This window comes from Myodes glareolus, chromosome 17, assembly GCF_982192425.1.
Source record: "Myodes glareolus chromosome 17, mMyoGla1.1, whole genome shotgun sequence".
In the NCBI taxonomy this organism is placed as follows: Eukaryota; Metazoa; Chordata; class Mammalia; order Rodentia; family Cricetidae; genus Myodes; species Myodes glareolus.
Genome location: NC_142042.1, coordinates 44570680 through 44579466, shown reverse-complemented (window position 1 = coordinate 44579466; position 8787 = coordinate 44570680).

The following is an 8787-nucleotide window of genomic DNA, read 5'->3' as shown; positions in this document are numbered from 1 at the left end:
CTATTGGAGCTTGAAAAACACTGACTATGTTGATTTATCTGAAGTTATTAAGAACTATCCTGGGAACTCAGATATCAGTTAAGTCTTTTGGTAAAGATCAGGCTTTATTATGACTTTATCTTAAGAAATTGAGGTTAAATTTAAAGAAATAGACTATTATGACAAAGAAAATCTCTCAGGGAAGGATAATGTATGGTTTCAATCAAGATTAGTTCACAGTATTCTCAATTCTTATTCATGTCTATATCACAAATAGAAAAAAAGAGGGTAGAAACATACACATATACACATATACACACATACACACACACAAGTGTCTCTCTGTGTGTGTGTGTGTGTATGTGTGTGTGTGTGTGTTTGGTGATTAGTTATGTTCTAACAAAAATAAGATTTAGACTCTAGACAAAGGAACTACAAACAATAAATAATGATGACTGGTGAAAGACTATTGTCATTCGAATTAAACCAGGAGCTTTGTTTTAGTACAATAGTGAATATTACATTCTCTGCTTTCTGCTTACTCTAGATTCAATATGATCTATATGGGATTTTGCCAATTTTTTCTTGCCATTTCACCTCGATGATAGAATGCATGCACTAGAACTATAAGTCAGTTAAATTTTTAGTTGATTTTGTCAGTAACTTTATTACACCAAGGACACAATAATTGAAATATTTTTTACAAAAAGTCTATAATTAAATATGCTTATATTTAAAAATTACATTTAAATTATTATATTGACTGTGTTCTTGATGAAAGTATTGGAGTAGCTACTTTTACATTGCCATTGGAATTTGAATTTACTTGGTTTAATTCTGATAAATCCTACAGAACAATTTTTTCTACTGTAATTAAACTGTATTAGGTAATTCAGACCCATTAAAAATGTTCCCATTGTTGGAAAACTAGTTAAATAATCTTAATAGAACTTTTTTTTTAATTTTGTATCATTTCAGAATTCCTGTAGCCAGAGTTGACTTCTGGGTTAATACCCATAATATTTTTCCAAAGGAAAAATCTGGTCAACTATGTTTTCAGATACCAGAACAGAAAGTGATGATGAATTTTGCCATAAGACCTGTACATGCTATACAGTAGTATTATATGCAAATATTGCTAGAGAATTATTTAACAAAAATCGCATATACCTATGTGTAGATTGTATGTAAATATAAATTGATTAAAAATACAATTACCTTGGAAAATTATGACTTCAATTTATATTTCTTAAAACAATTTTACAATAACAGATGGAAGGTGATAGATGAGGATAGATAAATAGGTAGAGGTATACATATAGAGAGATGATATAGGATAAATGATGCACTGACTCTAAATTAATATTTCTACTTTCACAACATATTTTAACATATTGGTATCACAGAGGAATTATAAGTTGAAAATTTGTAGATGTAGAATCATTTTCTCAAAAACAAAATTTTTTTTTGATGCAGCCTCATATATATCAAGTGATATAGGAGCAGGTGACCACATTCAGCCTTCTGAGCATTGATGCTTCTCTGTTCTGACATATTTTGAAGAAATAGTTGCTTTGTATGACATTCAAGGTAAACTGCGATGCAGAATTGAACCAAACTTGATGTGTAAAGAAATAAAGACAAAAATAGTTTAGCAAAGAGGATTGTAAATGGCAGAAACAAGCATTTAACACGTTAGGAGTGACTCTTTAAATTCATTGCTATTTGAAATACACCAAATCTTTCTTATGTGACAGTTCTTGGAAAGTGCCATAGACGAAATCTTGCAAATAGAAATTAATTAGCAAGTCTCCTAAAAATTTCTGCACAATCACTATATTACACAGTGAACCTATGAAGGCGTAAGTCACAGACAATCCCACACCAGTTTGGAATTATGATTAATAGAATGGTTATTTATTCAAAGGGGAAAAAACTTACAGATTACCGTCCCAGACAACAGCCCCTCCGCGCGAACAGGAAAGGAGTCCAGGGGCCGGAAACGGAGCCGGAAGACAAAGAGAGAGTGGAGGACAGCCGCTGCTTTTTTTTAAAGGGAGAGACCACGCCCCAATGGGCTGGTAACTCAGCGGCGATTGGCTGAAGGAGCTGAAGGAACTCCCACAGCATCTCCCCCTTTTGTTTAAGTAAGAGAGTTCTAAGCCTACTACGCAATTATATACAATAAGTACAAACCTACGAAATTATATACAATAAATACAAATATCCTATTCTAACTAGCTTAAGTCTTGTATAACAAATAACTTGGCCAAGTCATGAAAGGAAAGTAACTACATTTATATAATCTTCAATCCCATCGAAGATCTGAGAAGGGAAATAATGTTATCTGAGTAATTAGGAAGTGCAATCAAACAACTTCCAGAACATGTAACAAATCGCAGAGACAACTGGCTACCTGGACAAACACCCAAAGTCACATTTGCAGCGTTGAAGCAACCAACTTTGGCTAAGGCCTGATGTAACTGACATACCATTTTCAAAGGCAAGAAACTTCAAAACTATCTTACCCTGTCTTGGCAGGATATGACAGTCTTGTTTTATCCATTTACGGATATTCTGTAACTCTGTCAGTAGTTGAGGTATGAGCATTTCTTTACCCAAAGGCCAGTTCTGCCAAGAAGAAAGGCTCCAGGTGGAGTGTCTTTGGTGCTCAACATTCTCTCGGGCATAGATCAGTGTTGCCAGGAGTGATTGTGTCTCCCTACCATAGAACTCTGAATTAGATTAAAGGCCATTTTCTACAGCTCTTTGAAGAGGTTGAAGATTATCTATCTATACTGAATATAATCTCTATATATCTAAAGAACCTGATTAGTCTAATTATAAATGACAAACTTAGATGACTGTTGATCTATATAATTCTCAATATCTATCTAACTTAAAGACTGAGATAATAAACAAGTGTGCAATAAATGAGGACAATGAGACCTCCAAATATAAACAATGTGCAAGTATACATTGCAATATGGTAAATATATATCAATACATAAACAATATATAAGTATCTTAATCAGAGGTAGAAGTGTACAATGCAATATGGTAAATATACATATATCAATACAATATATATATACAAATACATAAAAATGTTTTAAACAGAGGTAGAAGCATGAAGCATGCATGCATAAAATAGTCAACATAATTTAACTTTGTATCAATATATAAGAATCGATACCAATATGTTTGTCTAAAAGCAATAACTCACAAGTACAAATCTATTTATCCCATAATCCAATTATCCCTCCTTTTTTTTTTTTTTTTAAGATTCCTGTGCTTATAAAACTCCTCCCCCAACCCTCAACCGTATACTAATTATAACCAACCCCTAAATGATGTCCCTAAACCCAAGGACAAACTTTATTGGGAGAGGGGACGTCGTTCTCTAGAATTACTTCCAGCTGTCATGGGGGCGACGTTCTTTCTGGGGGATCCTGTGAAAGTAAAATGATGGTTAAATTTCAAGATCAATGTCTTTTAAAATTGCAAATAGTCTCTGAGTATTTTGTGGAGGTCTGGCCAGAATGTTGTACAAGATGTGCACCATTTCAGCACGTTGGAACCGTCTTGTGCAGCTGGTACCCAAAACAGGTCTTGTAGTAGCGCTATCAGTATCATGACGTCATATCAACCAGGTGGAGTTGTTGTTATGGGGCCCCATCTTCTTCCTGGAAACTTCAAATGTCACTGTAGGAAAAACTCATTGTTCATTGTGGAAAACTTAAACATTAATTATATAGACATATACATGAATACCTATATTCAATGAGAGACATGATAGATATATTTAATGAAGGTATGATAGATATGAAGAAAAGTAAAGATGTTTTCTAAACTCATATTTCTTTCTGTCCCATATCATGGCTCTTGACATGAGACAGAAACTCCAGAAACTCTGGGTTTTTCTTTAAACAACAGGCTTGGAATTAGAGAGGGACTGAGCCAGAGTCCAACTCTAAAACCAGCTCTATAAATTTAGAAATATGATTTAGTATATGGTACTTACAGAACCTATTCAGTTTTCTTGATAGTCCCTATTGGGCCGTTATTTTCCATCTGTCAGTATTCAAATATCCAGGGTCCCTTGAACTTTTCAAAGATCAGTGTTTTCCTGTGGAGATAAGAACAGAACCCTGCCCCCATTCTATATGCTTTTCTTACCACCTGTATGGTTATCATCATTGTAGATGCTGTCATTTCTCCTTTCCAAGAGGTTTCTCCTCTTCAAATCGAACCTTTATTAATTTTGATGGTATCCACAATTTTTCTTCTCCTGTGGAAACAAGAGCAAAACCCCTTCCCCAACGTAGCACATCTCCTGGCTTCCATTGAGAGGTCAGCACGTCTTTGAAATAAACAGGTTGGTTTAGTTCAGAAGTTTTTTCCATTATCCAATGCCTCTCTGCTGCTGTTGTTCCTTTCTCATTAGCATTAAGAAAATTCAAGGTTAATAAAGCATTATGCAATCTATTTCTGGGGGTATCTTTCATCCCTTTCTGTTTGTTTAGCATATCCTTTATAGTACGATTTGATCTTTCTATAACTGCCTGACCTGTAGGATTATTTGGTATACCTGTAACGTGTTTTATATTATAATAAGCAAAGAAGCGTTTCATTTTCTTAGATACATATGCTGGACCATTGTCTGTCTTTATTTGTGCAGGTATACCCATGATGGCCATAACTTCCAATAAATGTGTGATTACCGAATCAGCCTTTTCTGAGCTCAGGGCAGTTGCCCATTGAAAACCTGAATACGTGTCTATGGTGTGGTGTACATATTTTAATTTACCAAATTCCATAAAGTGGAACACATCCATCTGCCAGATTTCATTCCTTTGAGTACCCTTTGGGTTACTCCCTGCAGGCAATGGTGTTTGATTATAGAAAGAACAAGTAGGACATCTCTTTATAATGTCCTTAGCTTGTTGCCATGTAATGGAAAACTCTTTCTTTAAGCCTTTACTATTGACATGATGTTTTTTATGAAATTCTGAGGCCTGCAGAACGCTTCCAATCAATAATTGGTCAATTTCAGCGTTACCTTGTGCTAGAGGCCCAGGCAGACCGGTATGGGACCGGATGTGTGTTATGTACATTGGACAAAGCCTATTCCTAATTATGTCCTGTACCTCGATAAACAATGAAGTCAACTCTGTGTCATCTGGTATGAATTCAGCGGTTTCAATATGCAAGATAACTCTTTCTGCATATTGTGAATCTGTAACTATATTAAGAGGTTCTTTAAAATCCCTTAGCACCATAAGAATGGCATATAATTCTGCCTTCTGGACAGAATTATAAGGGCTTTGTTCCACCTTACTCAATTCTTCTGATTTATAACCTGCTTTCCCTGATTTATTTGCATCGGTATAAAATGTCCGAGCTCCAGTTATTGGAGCATCACGTACAATTCTAGGAAGAATCCAAGAAGTTCTCTTTATGAGGTTAAGTCTATCACTTTTGGGATAGTTGCTGCTAATTTCTCCCAAAAAATTAGCACAAGCTCTTTGCCATGGTTCATTATCTTCCCATAACTTTCTTATTTCCTCAGTAGTAAAAGGCACTATAATTTCTGCTGGGTCTATACCTGCTAGTTGACGAAGTCTCAGTTTACCTTTTATAATTAATTCTGAAACCTTTTCTACATAAGTTTTTAATTTTTTACTTGGTTTATGAGGTATAAATATCCACTCTAAAATAATATCTTCCCTCTGCATTAAAATCCCTGTAGGAGAAATTCTGGAAGGCAGTATGACTAGGATGGAACTAAGATTCGGGTTGACCCTATCCACATGTGCCTCCTGTAATTTTTCCTCAATCATTGTCAGTTCCTTTTCTGCTTCAACTGTCAATTTTCTGGGACTATTCAAATCCTTATCACCATCTAAGGTTTTGTTTAAATGAACTATTAGATCAGGTGTTATCCCAACAGCTGGTCGTAGACTGGAAATATCTCCTAACAATCTTTGGAAGTCATTAAGAGTCCGTAACCGGTCTCTCCTAATTTGTGCCTTTTGTGTTCGAATTTTCTCTAACCCTATTCTGTAGCCTAGGTAATTAATAGAATCTCCTCTTTGAATCTTTTCAGGGGCAATTTGTAATCCCCACCTAGGCAAAACTTTCTTTACTTCTTCAAACATACTTTCCAAAATATCTTTATTTGAATCAGATAATAAAATGTCATCCATGTAATGATAAATTATGGACTTGGGAAATTGCTTACGAATTATTTCCAGTGGCTTATTAACAAAATATTGACACAATGTGGGACTATTGAGCATCCCCTGTGGGAGGACAGTCCATTGATATCTCCTAGTAGGCTGAGAATTATTATAAGTAGGCACTGTGAAGGCAAATTTTTCTCTATCCTTTTTTTGCAAAGGTATAGTGAAAAAACAATCTTTCAAATCAATAACTATAAGAGGCCATCCTCTTGGTAATAGAGAAGGCAAAGGAATTCCAGATTGTAGCGGACCCATAGGCTGAATTACCTTGTTGACAGCTCTTAGATCTGTCACCATTCTCCATTTACCAGATTTCTTTTTTACAACAAACACAGGAGAATTCCAAGGGCTGGTTGATTCTTCAATATGGTTAGCATCTAGTTGCTCTTGTACCAGCTGTTCCAAAGCCTGTAACTTATCTTCAGCTAGAGGCCACTGCTTGATCCATATTGGCTTCTCAGTTAGCCATTTTAAAGGTAGGGCTGTTGGTACCTCTAAAGGTTTGCTATTGGCTGTGTGTTCTTGTACAGCCTGAATGGCTGGTGACCTTTTTCCATAATACCTCATTATATCCTTCCCAGAATTGTGAGTTCCTGGAACTACAGGAATGTTAATCTGGGTATTCCATTGCTGTAGCAGGTCACGGCCCCATAAATTTATTGCAATATTTGCTATATATGGCCTTAATCTTCCTATTTGCCCTTCAGGCCCTATGCATTCCACCCATCTTGTGCTTTGTTTTACACGAGATAGGGTTCCAATTCCCAGGAACTGAACATCTACCTCATGAAGAGGCCAATTCGGATGCCAGGATTCTGGAGTAATTATACTTACATCCGCACCTGTGTCTAATAAGCCTTCAATAAAAATGCCATTTATACAGACTCTTAGCTTTGGTCTTTGATCGTTAATATACGTTTGCCAAAATATACGTTTACTCTGTCCTCCTGAATTTTTTGACTCATTCTCCACATGTAATTCATCATTTAGACCAGTATTACTTTTTACGGCAGACATTGGAGTTTTTAATTTTCTTGGTGAGACACATTTTCGACTGTAACTGGGAATGACTGGGCCACTTTTGGCTTGGGGGCCTGCGAGAGGCCCCTCAAGGAGTTTCCCGATGGTATCGGGTTGCCTTGTCTGTCTGTTGTTGACCTGCATTCGTTGGACCAATGTCGGCCTTTACCGCATCTTCTGCATATACCTGAAGGCTGAGATCTCCTACTTTTGTCATTCCCAGAGGAGATATTATTCCTAGGATTTCTTTGCCTGCAATCCCTTTTCAGATGTCCTAATTTACCACAATTAAAACACCTGGTAGTTTGATGTCTCCTCATAGCTTTGGAAATCGCTTCTCCTACCCAGGATTCATCGTTATAGCTAAACATCTCAACATTCATTGTATGCTGTATCCATTCTTCCATTGGTGCTGATCTAGATCTTAAAGGCCCAATTATCTTTTTACATTCAGTATTTGCATTTTCAAAAGCTAGAGATTCAAGAAGTATTCGTCTAGCTTCTGGGTCTGTTACCCCTATGTCCAGAGCCTTAATTAATCTTTGCACAAAGTCAGTAAAGGGTTCTCTCTGTCCCTGCCTAACCCTGGTATATGATTCGACCCTTTTTGCTGGATCTTGTATTCTATTCAAAGCATTCAAGGCTGCTTTGTGACATAAGGACAGCACTTCTTCATCATAAAGAGCTTGGACCTGTGGATCAGCATATGCTCCTACACCAAGAATTTGATCTTGGGAAACCTCCACACCTTTTGCTCTTCCTTGCTGTTCCATATGTTTGGATTCTTCTCTGAAATAAATTCCAAACATCAAGGAAGGCCCATCATCTAAAACTGCAGACACTAGCTGAGAGAAATCATGGGGGGTAGCTCTGACATTAGAAGCCCAAGTCCTTATCATTTCCTTAACAAATGCAGAGTGCAAGCCAAAGTTAACGACAGCTTGCTTAATTTCTTTTAAATCATTCATTGCTATTGGTGTCCATCTAGCTTCTTTAACTCCCTTTGAGCCTTTGGAAGTTAACCCTTTGTCAGAATAAATTACAGGGTATGTTGTTAGGACCCTGGGTAAGCCAGTTCTAACAGCTGGTGGTGGCACTGTATCCTGTCCTTGTGCCTTCTTACTCTGTTCACCAGCTCCAATAGTTTCTTCAATCATTTCTAATCTTTTTATCATTGTATCCCTTAAATCCTGAATCTCCTGACCTACCCGTGTTTCTAGTAATTTCACTAAGGTATCAGTTTTTTGGTTCCCATTCTGGAGGTTCATTCTATCTGTTACCTTATCAAAACTTTGTGGTAACATCTGAACGTCAAATTCAACAGCCTGTACCCTTTCAGGTAACTTCCTAGTACCCTTGGACATGGAGTCAATTTTGTCTATCATAGTATCCACTTGTTCAGATAACCCCTGATTTTCAATAATTTTAATCCTTTCAACTAGTTGTTCAATATTAGTCCGTAAAAATCGTATCTTTCTTAATGATAAAATATTGAAAAGAAAACTGAAACCTAGCAACAAGTAAATTAATATATTCCCATAGT